Source organism: Felis catus, chromosome D4 (assembly GCF_018350175.1).
Source record: "Felis catus isolate Fca126 chromosome D4, F.catus_Fca126_mat1.0, whole genome shotgun sequence".
NCBI classification, from domain to species: Eukaryota; Metazoa; Chordata; class Mammalia; order Carnivora; family Felidae; genus Felis; species Felis catus.
In genome coordinates this window covers 58135088-58153753 of record NC_058380.1, presented here as the reverse complement: position 1 = coordinate 58153753, position 18666 = coordinate 58135088, and the positions used below count along the sequence as shown (strand labels likewise).

Sequence of the window (18666 nt, the reverse complement as noted above, 5' to 3'; positions counted from 1 at the left end):
CTACATTGACACCCAAAGACCATAGTTCATATCAGGGTTCCCTCTTGGTGTGTACATTTTATGAGTTTAGACAAATGTATAATGACATGTATCCACCATTATAGTATCATACAGAGTAGTTTCACTGTCCTAAAAATTCTCTGCTCTACCTACCCATATATAACATATATGTGTACAATATATAACGTATATTGTATATATGGTATATATTATTTTACTTATATTGTATATGCCTATTTTACTTCATTGCAGTAACAAATTATATATACAATATATATGTGTACTATATATAACATATTTGTACAATATATATGTGTGTGTGTGTATATATATATATACATATATATATGTAGTATACATTATATATATCCAGCACTCTATTTTATTTCATTGCAGTAAAACATTATATATAGGGGCGCCTTGGGTGGCTCAGTTGGTTAAGCGCCCGACTTCGGCTCAGGTCACCACCTCCCAGTTTGTGAGTTCCAGCCCCGTGACGGGCTCTGTGCTGACACCTCAAAGCCTGGAGCCTGCTTCAGATTCCGCGTCTCCTCCTCTCTGTGCCCCTCCCATGCTCATGCTCTGTATCTTTCTGTCTCTCAATAATGAATGTTAAAATTTTTTTAAAATTATGTACATAATATGTAATATGTGTATAATTAATATAATTATATATAAATATATATGTGTGTACTATATATGTGTACAATATATAATTTTTTTAACTTTAATTTTTAAAATTTACATCCAAATTAGTTAGCATATAGTGAAACAATGATTTCAGGAGTAGATTCCTTAATGCCCCTTACCCATTTAGCCCATCTCCCCTCCCACAACCCCTCCAGAAACCCTCAGTTTGTTCTCCATATTTATGAATCTCTTCTGTTTTGTCCCCCTCCCTGTTTTTATATTATTTTTGTTTCCCTTCCCTTATGTTCATCTGTTTTGTCTCTTAAAGTCCTCATATGAGTGAAGTCATATGATTTTTGTCTTTCTCTGACTGACTAATTTCACTTAGCATAACACCCTCCAGTTCCATCCACCTAGTTGCAAATGGCAAGATTTTGTTCTTTTTGATTGCCAAGTAATACTCCCATTGTATATATACCACATTTTCTTTATCCATTCATCCATTGATGGACATTTGGGCTCTTTCCATACTTTGGCTATTGTTGATAGTGCTGTTATAAACATGGGGGTGCATGTGTCCCTTGGAAACAGCACACCTGTATCCCTTGGATAAATGCCTAGTAGTACAATTGCTGGGTCGTAGGGTAGTTCTATTTTTAGTTTTTTGAGGAACCTCAATACTGTTTTCCAGAGTGGCTGCACCAGCTTGCATTCCCACCAACAATGCAAAAGAGATCCTCTTTCTCCGCATCTTCACCAACATCTGTTGTTGCCTGAGTTGTTTATGTTAGCCATTCTGACAGGTGTAAGGTAGTACCTCATTGTGGTTTTGGTTTGTATTTCCCTGATGATGAGTGATGTTGAGCATTTTTTCATGTGTCATTTGGCCATCTGGATGTCTTTGGAGAAGTGTCTATTCATGTCTTTTGCCCATTTCTTCACTGGATTATTTGTTTTTTGGGTGTTGAGGTTGATAAGTTCTTTATAGATTTTGGATACTAACCCTTCATCTGATAAGTCATTTGCAAATATCTTCTCCCATTCTGTCGGTTACATTTTAGTTTTGCTGATTGTTTTCTTTGCTGTGCAGAAGCTTTTTATTTTGATAAGGTCCCAGTAGTTCATTTTTGCTTTTGTTTCCCTTGCCTTTGGAGACGTGTTGAGTAATAAGTTGCTGCGGCCAAGATCAAAGAGCTTTTTGCCTGCTTTCTCCTTGAGGATTTTGATGGCTTCCTGTCTTAAATTGAGGCCTTTCATCCATTTTGAGTTTATTTTTGTGTATGGTGTAAGAAAGTGGTCCAGGTTCATTCTTCTGCATGTCGCTGTCCAGTTTTCCCAGCACCACTTGCTGAAGAGACTGTCTTTATTCCATTGGATATTCTTTCCTGCTTTGTTAAAGATTACTTGGCCATACGTTTGGGGGTCCATTTCTGGGTTCTCTCTTCTGTTCCATTGATCTGAGTGTCTGTTCTTGTGCCAGTACCATACTGTCTTGATGATTACAGCTTTGCAGTATAGCTTGTAGTCTGGGATTGTGATGCCTCCTGCTTGGGTTTTCTTTTTCAAGATTGCTTTGGCTATTCGGGGTCTTCTCTGGTTTCATACATATTTTAGGATTATTTGTTCTAGCTCTGGTGGGGTTTTTTTGCTGGTGTTACTTTGATAGGGATTGCGTTGAATATGTAGATTGCTTTGGGTAGTATTGACATTTTAACAATATTTGTTCTTCCTATCCAGGAGCATGGAATCTTTTTCCATTTTTTTGTGTCTTCTTCAATTTCTTTCATAAGCTTTCTATAGTTTTCAGTGTATAGATTTTTCACCTCTTTGGTTAGATTTATTCCTAGGTATTTTATGGGGTTTTTTGTGCAACTGTAAATGGGATTGAATCCTTGATTTCTCTTTCTGTCGCTTCATTGTTGGCGTATAGGAATGCAACCGATTTCTGTGCATTGATTTTATATCCTGCAACTTTGCTGAATTCATGAAACAGTTCTAGCAGTTTTTTGGTGGAATCTTTTGGGTTTTCCATATAGAGTATCATGTCATCTGTGAAGAGTGAAAGTTTGATCTCCTCCTGGCTGACTTGGATGCCTTTTATTTCTTTGTGTTGTCTGATTGCAGAGGCTAAGACTTCCAATACGATGTTGAATAACAGTGGCGAGAGTGGACATCCCTGTCTTGTTCCTGACCTTAGGGGGAAAGCTCTCAGGTTTTCCCCATTAAGGATTATATTAGCATCGGGTCGTTCATATATGGCTTTTATGATCTCAAGGTATGATCCTTCTATCCCTACTTTCTTGAGGGTTTTTACCAAGAAAGTTTGCTGTATTTTGTCAAATGCTTTCTCTGCATCTATTGAGAGGATCATATGGTTCTTGTCCTTTCTTTTATTGATGTAATGAATCACATTGTTTTGTGGATATTGAACCAGCCCTGCATCCTAGGTATAAATCCCACTTGGTCGTGGTGAATAATTTTTTTAATGTATTGTTGGATCCAGTTGGCTAATGTCTTGTTGAGGATTTTTGCTTCCATGTTCATCAGGGAAATTGATGTATAGTTCTCCTTTTTAGTGGGGTCTCTGTCTGGTTTTGGAATCAAGGTAATGCTGGCTTCATAGAAAGAGTTTGGAAGTTTTCCTTCCATTTCTATTTTTTGGAGCAGCTTCAAGAGAATAGGTGTTAACTCTTCCTTAAATGTTTGGTAGCATTCCCCTGGAAAGCCATCTGGTCCTGGACTCTTGTTTTTTGGCAGATTTTTGATTACTAATTCAATTTCCTTACCGGTTATGAGTCTGTTCAAATTTTCTATTTCTTCCTGTTTCAGTTTTGCTGGTGTATATTTTTCCAGGAGTTTGTCCATTTCTTCCAGATTGCCCATTTTATTGGCATATAATTGCTCGTAATATTCTCTTGTTATTGTTATTTCTGTTTTGTTGGTTGTGATCTCTCCTCTTTCATTCTTGATTTTGCTTATTTGGGTCCTTTCCTTTTTCTTCTTGATCAAACTGGCTAGTGATTTATCAATTTTGTTAATTCTTTCAAAGAACCAGCTTCTGGTTTCATTGATCTGTTCTGTTTTGTTTTTTTTTTTTTTTGTTTTTTTTTTTTGTTTTTGGTTTCGATAGCATTAATTTCTGCTCTAATCTTTATTATTTCCTATCTTCTGCTGGTTTTGGATTTTATTTGCTGTTCTTTTCCCAGCTCCTTAAGGCGTAAGGTTAGGTTCTGTATCTGTGATCTTCTTCCTTCTTTAGGAAGGCCTGGATTGCTATATACTTTCCTCTTATGACTGCCTTTGCTGCATCCCAGAGGTTTGGGGTTGTGGTGCTATTATTTTCAATGACTTCCATATACTTTTTAATTTCTTCTTTAACTTCTTGGTTAGCCCATTCATTCTTTAGTAGGATGTTCCTCAGTCTCCAAGTATTTGTTACCTTTCCAAATTATTTTTTATGGTTGATTTCGAGTTTCATAGCATTGTGGTCTGAAAATATGCACAGTATGATCTCGATCTTTTTGTACTTACTTAGGGCTGATTTGTGTCCCAGTATATGGTCTGTTCTGGAGAACGTTCCATGTGCACTGGAGAAGAATGTATATTCCCCTGCTTTAGGATAAAATGTTCTGAATATATCTGTTAAGTCCATCTGGTCCAATGTGTCATTGTTTCCTTGTTGATTGTTTCCTTGTTGATTTTTTGATTAGATGATCTGTCCATTGCTGTGAGTGGGGTGTTGAAGGCTCCTACTATTATGGTATTACTATCAAGTTTCTTTATGTTTGTGATTAATTGATTTATATATTTGGGTCCGTCCACATTTGGCGCATAAATGTTTACAATTGTTGTCTTCTTGGCTATAGACCCCTTGATTATAATGCCCTTCTGCATCTCTTGATGCAGGCTTTAAAGTCTAGATTGTCTGATATAAGTATGGCTACTCTGGCTTTCTTGTGTTGACCATTAGCATGATAGATGGTTCTCCATCCCCTTATTTTCAATGTGTAGGTGTCTTTAGGTCTAAAGTGGGTGTCTTGTAAATAGCATATAGATGGATCTTGTTTTCTTATCCATTCTGTTACCCTGTCTTTTGATTGGAGCATTGAGTCCATTGACGTTTAGAGTACTGAAAGATATGAATTTATTGCCAGTATGATGCTTGTAGAGTTGGAGTTTCTGGTGGTGTTCTTTGGTCCTTTCTAATCTTTTGTTGCTTTTGGTATATATATATGTATGTATGTGTGTATATATATATATATATATATATATATATATACACACATACATACATATATATATATATACTTTTTTTTTTCATCTTTTCTCCCCTCAGAGAGTCCCCCTTAAAATTTCTTGCAGGGCTGGTTTAGTGGTCACAAACTCCTTTAATTTTTGTTTGTCTGGGAAACTTTTTATCTCTCCTTCTATTTTGAATGACAGCCTTGCCAGATAAAGAATTCTTGGCTGCACATTTTTCCGATTCAGCACATTGAATATATCCTGCCACTCCTTTCTGGCCTGCCAAGTTTCTGCGGATAGGTTTGCTGCAAACCTGATCTGTCTTCCCTTGTAGGTTAAGGACTTTTTTTCCCTTGCTGCTTTCATGATTCTCTCCTTGCCTGAGTATTTTGTGAATTTGACTATAATATGCCTTGTTGATGGTCGGTTTTTGTTGCATCCAATGGGGGTCCTCTGTGCTTCCTGGATTTTGATGTCTTTGTCTTCCCCCAGGTTAGGAAAGTTTCCTGCTATGATTTGCTCACATAACCCTTCTACCCCTATTACTCTCTCTTCCCCCTCTGGGACCCCTAGGATTCTGATGTTCCTTTTTGATGAGTCACTGATTTCTCTAATTCTTAAATCATGCTCTTTTGCCTTAGTCTCCCTCTTTTTTTCTGCTTCATTATTCTCCATAAGTTTGTCCTCTATATCACTGATTCTCTGTTCTGCCTTGTCCATCCTTGCTGCTACTGCATCCATCCACGATTGCAGCTCAGTTATAGCATTTTTAATTTCATTCTGGCTATTTTTTACTTCTTTTATCTCTGCAGAAAGGGATTCTAATCTATTTTTGACTCCAGCTAGTATTCTTATTATCATGATTCTAAATGCTGGTTCAGACATCTTGCTTGTATCTGTGTTGGTTAAATCCCTGGCTGTCATTTCTTCATGCTGTTTCTTTTGGGGTGAATTCCTTCGTTTTGTCATTTTGAAGGGAGAAAAGGAATTAACGAGGTAGAAAAATTGAAATTAAAAAAATTAAAATTAAAAAATGTTAAAATTAAAAATTAAAAACACACACACAAAAATCGAATAGATGATGCTAGATCCTAGGTGTGTTTTGGTCTGGGTGTTGAAAGTGGTTTGACAGATTAGAAAAACGAAAAAAAAAAAAGGGAGGGGTAGAACAAAAAAAGGAAATCATTTAAGAATTTGAAAAAATGAATACACTAAAGTAGACTAAAATGGATGATGTGGGTAAAATAGAATTTGAAAAAATATACACAAAAGTAGAGAATATAGTAGAAGAAATTAAAGAAAAATATTTTTAATAAAAATTAAAAAGAAATATGAATTTTTTCATTTTCTGTATTTAAGAAGAAAGAAAAGAAAGGAAAAAGAAAAAAGATAAAAAAGAAAAGAAAAAAAGAAATCGTTTGAAAATTTTAAAAAGTGAATACACTGTAGTAGACTGAAATAAAATGATGGGAGTAAGATAGAATTTGAAAAAATTTACATAAAAGCAAAAAAATATAGTAATAAAAATTAAATAAAATTTTTAAAAAAGAAATTGAAAGTAAAAATGAAATTTTTCTCTTTCTGCATTCAAGAAAAAGAAATGAAAAAGAAAAAAGAAAAAGAAAAAACAGGAAATTGTTTGAAAATTTGAAAAGGTGAGTACACTGAAGTAGACTAAAATAAAATGATGGAAGTAGAATTTGAAAAAATTTACACAAAAGTAAAAAATATAGTAATAAAAATTAAAGACATATTTTTAATAAAAATTGAAAATATTGAGTTTTTTCTTTCTGTATTCAAGAAAAAGAATTGTAAAAGAGAAAAAGGAAAAAGAAAAAAAAAAGAAAAAAAAATTGAATAGATGAACCTGCTAACAGATTGAAGTAGGACTGAAATTGCTTCATTTTCCCCTAGAGGTCAATCCATGTAGCTCTTTATAGTCCATAAATTAATCCGGCGGTGAGGTTTGTGTTCTTGAAGAGCGAAGTTGATCCAGTTGGGTGGGGCTCAGTGTAACAGCTCTGTTCTCCACTAGATGGCGCTGCTAGCCTACTGGGGTGGATTGTTGCGGTGCCCGCAGTTGTGCATGCGCAAGAATGGTGAAAATGGCGCCACCCAGCTACCCAGTCTGTTCTCCTGGATCAGCAGTCGCACACTGGTCCTCCATCTTCAGCTCTCATCCATTCCCCGCTTTTCCACTCTCTGTGACCAGGCCCCAGGCAGTACTTCTCTCCCAAGTTTTGTTTTCCCCAACCCCTTACTTCGGAAGGACTGCAGTTTGACCCATTCTGCCCCCCTGCAGAAGGGTCTCACCGAGCAATGGCCGAATGAGCAATGGCCGAATGTCAGCTGGAATGCCCGCTGGACAGTGCTGTTGCTGGTGCCCCGAGACTGCGGCCAGGTGCCAGCCCGCCCCCAAAAAAGATCACGAGACAGTGTAACATCAGTGTTTCAGGGATTATGGAAAATCACAACATACATCTGGCACCAGGCTTCTCCGTCAACAACCTTGCCCCAGCACCAGCGAATGTGGTTGCCTTCTGGGGTCTGCTGGGACCAGGTGGCTTCAACAGTCTCTACCAAATGTCCTTCCAGAAGTGGAACCGCTTTTCCCCGTGTGGCCTGAGAACCTCCCGGACCCCACTCTGTTCCTGGGGATTCGTCCTTCCCACCAGAGCACCTCCAGGTATCGTGCTGCAGAGTTGCAGCCTTTGCGCTCCCCTTGTTTACAGTCTTAATGGAATTTAAACCCTCTCCTTTCTCCTTTCTCCCTTTTTAGTTTAGTCCCTGTGGCTGTTTCCAATTTTCCACTTTCTCTCCAGCTGCTTTTGGGGAGGGGTGCTTTTCCCGTATGCTTCCCCCCTCCCCAGTCTCCGCCCTCTCTCTGCCCGCAAAAGGGGTTCCCTATGTTTCGTGGCTTCTTGCTCCCCAAGTTCAGTTCTTCTTGCTCCCCAAGTTCAGCTCTTTGTGTTGCATACCTACTGAATTCTGTGGTTCAGGTTGTACAGATTGTTGTGTTAATCTTCCAATCAGTTTTCTAGGTGTGTAGGATGGTTTAGTGTTGGTCTAGCTGTATTTCATGGACGCGAGACACACAAAAAGCTTCCGTGCTGTTCCACCATCTTGGCTCCTCTCTATGTGTACAATATATAATATATAATATACAATATTAATATATAACATTAAGATATGATATATAATATATTGTACACACGTGTATTTACATATAATTATATTAATTATATACATATATATTATACATATATAATTTTTTACTGCAATGAAGTAAAATAGGGTGGTGGATAAAAGGTTTTCAAGCAGAAAAAATTACATTAAGATAGAATAGAAATATGAGTCAGGAGGGGAGAAAAAAGGAGAAATGAAGAAGTGTTAAAAAGAAGCTGTGGGGGTGCCTGGGTGGCTCAGTTGGTTGAGTGTTGGACTCTTGATTTCGGCTCAGGTCATAATCTCACAGTTGGTGAAATCAAGCCCGGTATGGCTCTGTGCTGTCATCACAGAGCCTGCTTGGAGTTCTGTCTCCCTCTCTCTCTCCCTTACTCCCTCTTGTGTGCTCACTTGCTCTCTCTCTCTCTCAAAATAATAAACATTAAAAAAGAAGAAGAAGAAAAAGAAGCTGTGTATTTTTATTTGTGTAACTTTTTAATGGATGATGGTGGGTATCAAATCACTCAGTATTTCCAGTCCAGTGGAAGTGGATGTTTAAAGGAATGATGTTACAGCTTTATTCTAAAATGTACATAATAATCCAGTTTTTTAAAGAAATATTTGTAATAATCCAAAAATTACATCCTTTGACCATTCAAAATTAGGAGAAAATTTAGATGTCTACTTTTTCAAAATTATTTTGAGTATACATTTTTTTTTTAATTTTTTTCAACGTTTATTTATTTTTGGGACAGAGAGAGACAGAGCATGAACGGGGGAGGGGCAGAGAGAGAGGGAGACACAGAATCGGAAACAGGCTCCAGGCTCTGAGCCATCAGCCCAGAGCCTGACGCAGGGCTCGAACTCACGGACCGCGAGATCGTGACCTGGCTGAAGTCGGACGCTTAACCGACTGCACCACCCAGGCGCCCCTGAGTATGCGTATTTTAAAGAGTTTGGATATTACTGAATTAAGGAGAGTAATTATGCCACAAGGCAAAACAGTTCAGTACAAGGAGGCAGGGCTCTGAGTTGGGAGGCCTGAAGGAAGTGGCTGATCCTCTGCAGGCCTACTTCCTCATATGAATAAGAAAGAGGTCGGATTACGATTGTGCCGCTCCCTGTTTCATGAGTCACTTAACTGGGTGGGTCTGGCCATTTGGGATGTAACCTCTCTACCAGTAATTACAGCATTAGCAGCAATAATAAAATCCACTATGATTTTTTTGAGCAGATAATGTGCACTTACATACATCATCTCTAAACCAAATGTCTGCCCCTCTCACTCAGGGTAATATGTGCTATTCATTCTTCCATCAGTCACCAGTGCCTACCCTATGCCAGACCCTCTGTTCAGGGCAATGCCAGAGAAAGGAATAAAAGAGATGTGGCTTCTGCCCGAGATGTGGCTTCTGTAGCTCACAGACAGAAGAGCCAGATTCAAATTCATAGACAACCAACTCTAATAAAGGGCCACACAAAAGTACTAAGCATCAGTGCACACAGCAATGCTGATTAGAGCTCAAAGAGAAGAACAATAATTTCTGACCAGGGGAATGAAATATTTTGTACTGGAGTTAGGCCTTGAGAAAAGAAAAAAAAAAAAAAATCTGACAAGGGAAGAACATTCCCCAGACAGCAGGGCAAGGTATGTATGCAGAAGCACAGAGGCAAGAAAATACAAGTCTCTTCAGAGAAAGGCAGAACACGGGGTTGGGTAGAACACAGGGAACGGGGTGTGGCAAGAAAGGAAGAGCAGGTAAGCGGAGACTCACCTTGAAGGGCCTTGTGTGCCAGGCTAGAGTTGGGTGGGATGCTGACCAGGAGAGGGAGATGAGCAGATGTGCATTTCAGAGAAAGACCAAGCAGCCACTCCACCAGCATAGGAGAATCCAGGCTTGGCAAAGCAGGGTAGGAACTGTGCTTCTGTGGTGGCAGAATGGATGCCTGGATGTCAGCACTACATGTGGCTAAGGCATCAGTGGGGACGGGGAAGCAAAGGCTTCAGTCCTTCATAGCAATGCTGCTTTCCTGACTAAGCCCAGGTTAGACGACCTCAAGCTAAAAAACATTCCTGTATCCCATCCAAGAGAAATTGGGAAGCCACACAAAATTAAGTTTTGGGCCATAGTCCTGCTAGAAAAGGAGATAGCTCTAAAAAAAACCTATTAAAATACCTTAGAAATTTGATTTTGAAAACTACTTTGGGAATTTATTAAATTTCCTAATTTTGATCATGAAACTGGTTATGTAAAAGAATGTCCCTGTTCTTGGAAAAGCAGAGAGAGAGCTAGAGAGAGAATGACGATAATGATGATGATGATGGTGATGATGATGATGATGATAGGGCAAAATGTGGAATTAGTGAATCTGGGTAAAAGTGTGGGAGTTCCTTGTTCTGTTCTATTCTTGCAACTTTCCAATAAGTTTGCAATTGTATCAAAATACAAAGTAAGCAAACAATATCAGGAATATATTTCTTTAATTCTGTTTATTCCTTAGCCTCTTAGCACCTACCACAGGATCTTAACATTACCTTAAACAATGGTTTATCTCCTAAGCTTCCATTCTCTGCAGACACTGTTCTGGGGGTTGTATATACGTTATTTCTAATCCTGCAGAGCAGATATTCCTATTCCTATTTTATAGATGAGGAAACTGAGGCTCAAGAAATTTAATTATCTGGTAAGAAGCAGAGTCAGGGATCCAAAGCCCAGGTTTTTCCTGCTGTAGTTGGGTTAATGTTTGCTGAATTGAATGAGAGAAGTTTGAACAATTAAAGATTAAGGTACACACAAATTTAAGAGACTTTATGAATTAATAAGAATGATGATGAACACCTTGACCAAAAGAGCACCCTCATCAATAGGCAAAGGCTAAATATGACACATTGGAATATTATGCAAACAGTTTTTCAAAAGAATTAGGTAAGTATACTGCCACTGGGGTTTCCAGGTAAAAGGAACATAGTAGGGACATATTTGTATTTAAAATATTATCCACTATTTATCTAAAATTCAATATTCACAGGGCATAATATTTATTTTTAATTGCTATGTCTGGCAACCCTAAATGCCATGGAAGAATGTCTGCTTTTTTGGTAAAAAATATAATAATAAGGTACTTATATAGATAAATAGCACAGCCCCATTTTTGTTTGGGAATGTGTATAAGTGGGGCGCCCGGGTGGTTCAGTCAGTTAAGTGTCCGACTTTGGCTCAGGTCATGATCTTACGGTTAATAGGTTTGAGCCCTGCCTCGTGCTCTGTGCTGACAGCTCAGAGCCTGGAGCCTGCTTCAGATTGTGTCTCTCTGGTTCTCTGGCTCTCTGTCCCTACTCCACTCATGCTCGCTCTCTCTCTCAAAAATAAATAAACATTAAGATTTTTTTTTAGTATTTAACATTTTTTAAAAGACCATGTAGGTATAAGAAAATGTCTGGAAAGGATATTCGTTGCAATGTTAACATTCTCTCTAGAAAATGGAATTAGAGTATAGAGAGAAGACTCTTAGTTTTTACTTTACTACTATATTGCATGTATTTTTTTTAAGCATTTATTTATTCCTGAGAGACAGGGACAGAGCATGAACAAGGAAGGGGCAGAGAGAGAGGGAGACAGAATCCGAAGCAGGCTCCAGGCTCTGAGGTGTCAGCACAGAGTCCAACGCGGGGCCCAAACTCACAGTGAGATCATGACCTGAGCCCAAGTCAGCCGCTCAACCAACTGAGCCACCCAGGAGCCCCTATTGTGTGTATTTTTAGTTGAAATATTTATTGAGATAATTATAGATTCACATGCAGTAGTAGTGAGAGAGAATACAGAGAGATCCCTCGTATGCTTTGCTCTGTTTCCCTCTAAATAAGAAAACAAAAACAAAAACCTCTTTTTTTATTTTTCTATATTACTACTCACACTAAATACCCTGACACCAGCAGAATGTCTACAATTCAAATATATTCTGACACTACCTACCTGGAGTTAGCATTAGACAACACAGATTAAGAGCTCAGTCCCACAGACTCCCACCCACTTCAGATGCCAGTCTGGAGTCCGGGCCTCCTGTACTTCAGACCAACCAGGTATAAATCAGGAGTTTCCATGCCCCCCTCCTCAGGTTTGATAATTTGCTAGAGCAGCTCACAGAACTCAGGAAAACAGTTTACTTACTACATTACTGGTTTATTCTAAAAGGATACAACTGAAGAGATGCCTAGGGGAAGGTATGTGGGAGGGGGCTCAGCTCGTCCAGGCCCTCTCCAGGCACATCACCCTCCCAGCACCTCCAGGCGTTATGCTCCCGGAAGCTCTCAGAATGCTTCACTTAGGGTTTTCTATGGGGGCTTCACTGTGTAGGTATGATTGATTAAATCATGAGTCGCTCAAGTCCCAGCCTCCAGGTTGGAGGATGGGGCTGAAATTCCCAATTCTCTAATCACAAGGTTGGTTCCTCTAGCAAAAACCAGCCCCTCCATCCTTAGGGGCTTTCCAGGAGACTCCAGCCATTAGTCATCTCATTAACATAGAGAAATACCTTTACCTCTTCAGAGATTCCAAGGGTTTTAGGAACTGTGTGCCAGGGAAGGGGGAGGGGAGTAGGCAGACAGCAAATGTATATTTCTTATTATGCCATATCCCCAATGGTCACATTTTGCAAAACAAATTCATCCAAAGTGTCACAAGTATCAATAGTGCATTCCTTTTTATTGCTGAGTAGCCTTCCATGGTATGCGCACACATGTGCATGCATGCGTGTGTGAGTGTGTACACACATGTTGAAGGACATCTGGTATGATTCCAGTTTGGAGCTATTACAAATAAAGCTGTTATGAACATTTATGTGAGGGTTATTGCATGCATTTTTAAACTAATTTTAGATCTAAAAATAATAGCCTATGTAAAAATGTTAAAACATCAACATGACAAAGACAAACTGAAAAGCAAGCAATAAACTGGGAAATATTTTCAATTTAAGCTTAGCCAAAATAAACTGGTAGTTGAGATTGCCTCTGGGGGACACTGACTGTCTAGAGGAAAGGGGAGAAAAAGAAGATTTTTTCACCACTTTGGCTTTGTCCTGATAAAGTTCATTGGTGTGTCAGGACCCACAAAATGAAGGACGCCCCAGTGGCCAGGCCCATGTCACAGATCTAAGCCTAAATCACCCTGCACTTACAAGAACACCTGTCATGGAAACCTGATACCTTTTAGGGACCTGTTAGCCTTAGAAGGAAACCCCTAGCCTCCTAGCCAGTCATGCCCTGTTTCAGTATTGCTGCTTCTAATGCTCTGTAAAACTCACTCTTGCCCCAAATCCATGGGAAGAGTGCTTCACTGCTTGTGAGGCACCATACTCCCCCAATATACGGATTGTTTTCCTTTGCACAAAGGACATCAAGCTCGTTACTAAATTGTTTTAGTTTTGTCATTTGACAGTACCTTTTGAATTTTATACCAATGGTCAGTTCCAAAAGGTTTGTTGTCCTCGTGTGAATCCACAAACTCCGATTTTCCCTACTAGTCTTCTGGGGGTTTAGTGACTGCTGTGAGCACCCTGAAAATGGCATCTTATGAGTCTATGAAGCCTGAGCTGTAATTCTCAGGAGAATGCACACTCACCTCAGTGATCATATGGCCTTAGACACACCTTTCCAATACACCACTTAACACCAAGGCTGATGCTTGGCCGCTCAAATGTTGCTCCCCTTGAGAGACTCTGTAAGACACAGGCCAGAGACCATGTCTGTGTGCCTGCTCCCAGCCTGGCACACAGCAGGAGCTCAATAAACTTTCTTTTTGAAATGTAAGGGGGGTGTGTGTGTGTGTGTGTGTGTGTGTGTGTGTGTGTGTGTGTGTGAAAGCTCAGCTTACTTTTGAGTTTGAATTCCCATTCTGCTAAGGAAGCAGAGATGTAATCTCAGGCTTTTGGAGCTCACCCCACAATTTCTCTTCCGCTTCATTAGGATGATGGAGACGAGCATCTGACCATTGGTCATCAGCCCATGCCAGTGATTGTCACTATGTCTCTCATTCCTGACAGCAAAGAACCTTCCAGTCTGGAAGCTCTCTTCCCTTCTGTGCCATCTAAGAGTGTGGAAATCAGGCTCCTCCTTTTTTGGAGTGAAAGAATCCCCAAGCTCGAACTTTGCCCCTTGAGGCTCTGTCTGGAAGGCAGGGCTTGTCCCTCCATACACCACCACGGTCTCTATCTTCATTACTTCCCCTCTGTCTTTTCTTTCTCCCAGCTGCAGGGAAACCTCTTCTTTGTTTGAGGGTAGGGTTTGGAAAGCCCTGCTCTCTCTCATAGAGATTCTGTCTATTTTTGGAGTCTACTCTATTTATGGAAAGCCATATATTTCTGGACAGCAAAGCAAGAAAGACTCCTTTGATTTTTTTTTTTTTTTAATTTCTATTACATCCCTTACCTAGGGACATAGACAACAAAAAAGGAGGAGGTGGATAGGGGAATAACTTGAGAGGAGGGTGTAAAACACATGGAGAAAGGAATACTGTTAAACATCTCAAAAAAAATATATTCCAGCACACATAACAACTCACTACATTTTTAATGACATGTGAGTGAGTGAGCATTCACCCCTGCCAAGGAAAAAAGTTATCCTGCATTGTCTCTCAGCTCCAACCTGGCTGCCATACTGTGTGTGCCTGAGAGCCATGACCATCAGAAGATGCCAGCTGGAGGGTCATCTATGGTAACTGAGCCCACAGATCACCCTCCTTGGGTACCAATAAATCTTGAAATAGCTTTCACTGCCAGTTCAGAAGTTATCCATACCAGCCAGGATTCCCAGAATCCCTGAAGCTAGGTTGGAAGAGGAAAAGCCCAACCTGTTCACCCTGAGGAGTGTTTCCAACTTAATGTGAGCCAGCAGGTCCAAGATCAGAAAGTTTTAGGCCAGAATATTGGGAACAGATGGACGGCTGATCAAGCACCTTTGGACCTGACTGTTCCACCTCTGTTGTACACTGAGTCCCCTTGCCTCCTGTGACAGCTGTTGGAGATCCTATCTTGCCATGAATTCCTCACAGCAAAGCGTTCTTGGCTCTGGCTCCCCATAGCAGGGCCAGCAGAGGACTCTGTGTAGAACTGAACTGAGGAACAAACAGGAGGGCTTGAAATGGTCATGTCCACAGTAAGAAGGCTCACTGGCAGTTCTCTCAAACCCCCAACCCCATGGCCAAGATATCACATTGTCCTTGAGAAGGGCATGGAGAGCCCTTGGGGGATCCCAGTGAGTTCACACAACTCCAACCCCCAAGACTGGGAGGGGTCTGCAGCAGGCCTAGAGCCTTCCAAATAAGGGTCTGGATTCCAAGGCTCTCCACTGAGCAAACATGTACCAAGCACTTGCTGTATGTGGAGACAGAGATAAAAGTGATGCCACTCACTCATTAACCCACCTAACAAATAGTTATTGAGGTCCTGTAAGTCCCTGCTCTAGGAGGAGAGTCAGAGAACAAATACATCAACATAGAAGTGATTTCATTTCAGAACATGACCCTTGCTGCCTAAGAAAACTAAGCAGGGACAGGGGATGGAAAGTGAAGTGGAGGGAGAGTCGCTATTTTAGATAAGTTGGTCTGAGAAGGCCCCTCTGAGGAGATGACAGGAGACCAAAGGTCTGCAGGATGAAAAATAGCCATGAGAAATAGGAACAAAACAAAACAAAACATTCCACAGGGAGCAACAGAGACAGGTTCTGAGCAGGACCAAACTTGGCATGTTCAGAGAAGGCCTGTGTGGCCAGCACAGAGGGAACAAGAGCAGAAGGCCAGCAGTTAGGGGGAGAGGTGGGAGCAACCAGATGGCGTAGTGCCCTGCAGCCCGTGGAAGCACTTCAGATTTCATTCCAGGTGTGAGGGAAGGTCAAGATGAACCGAGAAGTGACATGACCTGATTTACATTTTTAAAAGACCAGAAGGCAGCTGTGTGGAGAATTGACTGGAAGGGAGAAGAGCTTAAGTGGTGAGACCCAACAAGAAAGCAGTTGCTGTCCTAGTAGATGATGGCGGCTTGGGTATGGGTGGCAGCGATGAACGGTGAAAAGTTGTCGAGATCTTGGACACATTCTGGAGGCAGGCCCCATGGGACTTGCTGATGGAGTAGATCTTGGGGAGTGAGGAGAGGAGAGGAGTCAAGGATGACTCAGGGGTTTTGAGCTGAGCATCTGGGTGAGTGGTGATGCCATCAACTAAGCAGCAGGTAGTATGTTGGAGTAGGGTGGGAGGGGGTCTAGAATCAAGAATTAATTTTGTAGGGCTCCTGGGTGACTCAGTTGGTTAAGCATCCAACTTTGGCTCAGGTCATGATCTCGTGGTCTGTGAGCCCAAGCCACACATCCAGCTCTGTGCTGACAGCTCAGAGCCTGAAGCCTGCCTTGGATTCTGTGTCTCCCTCTCTTTCTCTGCCCTCCCCTGCTCATGCTCTGTCTCTATCAAAAATAAACATTAAAAAAAAAATAAGAATTAACTTTGCAATGGCAAGTAGGCAATTAGATATGTGGTTCTGGAGCTCTGGGATAGGTTGGGACTAGAGAGAGACCGGGGAGTGATCTGAGCAGAGGTGGCATTTAAGCTCCAGGACTAGATGAGATGAATATGAAGAGAGTAGGGATGGAGAAGAGGTTTGTGAATTGAATGCCTGAACATGCCACCAAGATGTGGTCAGGAAGAGGAGTGGCTGAGAAGGTACAAAGGTCAACCAAGTGGCGATGGGAAGCCTGGAAAGGAAGTGCTTCAAGGAGGGTGTCAGAAGCAGTTCAGGCACAATCAGACCTGTAAATACCAAGAACAAACTGATGGTGGCCTGCGTGGAGGGAGGTGGGGGATGGGCAAAAAGGGTGAAGGGCAGTGGGAGATATGGGCTGCCACTTGTGAAATGAAAAAGTCACAGAATAAAAGGCACGGCATAGGGAATATAATCAATGATACTGTAATTGTGTTGTATGGCCAGAGATGATAGCTACTCTTGTGGGGAACATAGGATAATGTATAAACTTGTCAGACCACTAGGGGCACCTGGGTGGCTCAGTCCAACTTCGGCTCAGGTCATGATCTCACGGTCTGTGAGTTCAAGCCCCACATCAGGCTCTGTGCTGTCAGTTCAGAGCCTGGAGCCTGCTTCAGATTCTGTGCCTCCTCTCACTCTGCCCCTCCCCCACTCACTCTCTGTCAAAAAATGAATAAACATTAAAAAAAATTTTTTTAACTTGTCGGATCACTATGTTGTACACCCAAAACTAATGGGACATTGTGTGTAAATTATATTCAAATTAAAAACTGTTTTCTTTAAAGCTCCTAGTGGATGAAAAGTACGATGAGAACTGAGAATTAACCACAGGCTAGGAAAGGTGGAAACCACAGTAACTTCTCAGTGAAATGCCAGGGTGCTTGCCTCACTGAAGTGGGCTGAGGAGAAGATGAGAGGTGAGGAAGTGAATGAAGAGAATCCCTGCGGGAAACAGCCAGCACCCTCAGCTGGGATTTGGGGGGGATTTGTCGCTGAAGGTACTATTGACTGAAGTAGGTGGAGAAGCACCAAAGGCGAAGCTGAGACTCCCAGGGAACAGAATAGCGGGAAGTTGTCGAAACCCTGCGGTCTGAGGGGCAAGAGGAGCAAACTGTATTAACTGAAGCTGGGTGAGAAGCTATGGAGGAGGACCACCTGGAACAGAAGCCGTAGTTGTTGAGGGTAGTAGCCATTCAGAAACACTGCAAAGTAGGGAAGAAGCGCAAAGAATAAATTGGGCTGAACTCGGTTGGAAGCCATTGGAAGGCAGTGGCTCAGGCAGCCTGGTGATAGAAGCCACAGAAGCCAGTTTCCCAGAGCAAAGATGGATGGAGAATGGATTGGGAGGTGGAGGGGAGCAGGACAAACAAACAGCAAACAAACAAAATCAGCACAGCTGTAAGCTGGGCACGGGGTAGGGGACAGCAAGCAGAGCGAGGATAGACCAGAAGGGAAGGCAGCAAGGCACAGAAATTGTTAGGAGGACGAATGTAGACCTCAAATCTCAGCCTCACTGCTGTTTTGCTATGGACACCATGATTTAATATTCTTGGGTATCATGAGAATTAAATGAGATCACAGATATAAGTTTCTTGGACTCAATAAATTGTAGCTATTATTATAAAAACACAGCCTTCGGTTATTTTAAAAGCAGTTTTTAAGCGTCATGCTTAAGAACTGTGGTAATTTGATAAAGTTTCAGTGAAGAAGACAAGTCCAGCCTTTTGGCACCTTACACCAAAAGTGTTTCTCTTGCTTCACCGCTCCGACCTGTGACTATGTGTGCTGTTACCACCCGGTGGCAGCATACCCCAATCATGGATTCCATTGTTTAGCGGGACTTCATCGAAAAGACTACAGATAGAAAGACACAGGCATTCTAAGGACGTCCTGAGGAAATGTATAGCACCACCCATGAAGTACCCTTGCCGAGAAAATCCAGCCAGATTCTGATTAAGGTTCAGGCTCCAACTTAAAATTTACAGAAAATACAGGAAAGAGACTTACTAAAACAACTTCAGGAGGGCAGCAAGTGAGACTATGGAAATCTCTCACCTTAGCGTCTTTAAAAAAAAAAAAAAAAAGCTGGAATAGGAAATCTTC

The 18666-nt window shown here is 41.1% G+C and overlaps 1 long non-coding RNA gene across 3 annotated transcripts in view; it reads left to right on the top strand.

Annotated features, from left to right (window-relative positions):
* The window catches only part of LOC105261114, a 51459-nt gene that overhangs the window by 947 nt on the left and 31846 nt on the right, over window positions 1–18666 (top strand). Inside the window, exon 1 of one of the 3 annotated variants that reach the window (XR_006589011.1) lies at window positions 7496–7558. The exons of the other annotated variants lie outside the window; for them this stretch is intronic. This is a non-coding gene — a long non-coding RNA (uncharacterized LOC105261114). Of the gene's footprint in view, window positions 1–7495; window positions 7559–18666 lie in introns of those variants that run through there. 3 annotated transcript variants of the gene reach the window in all.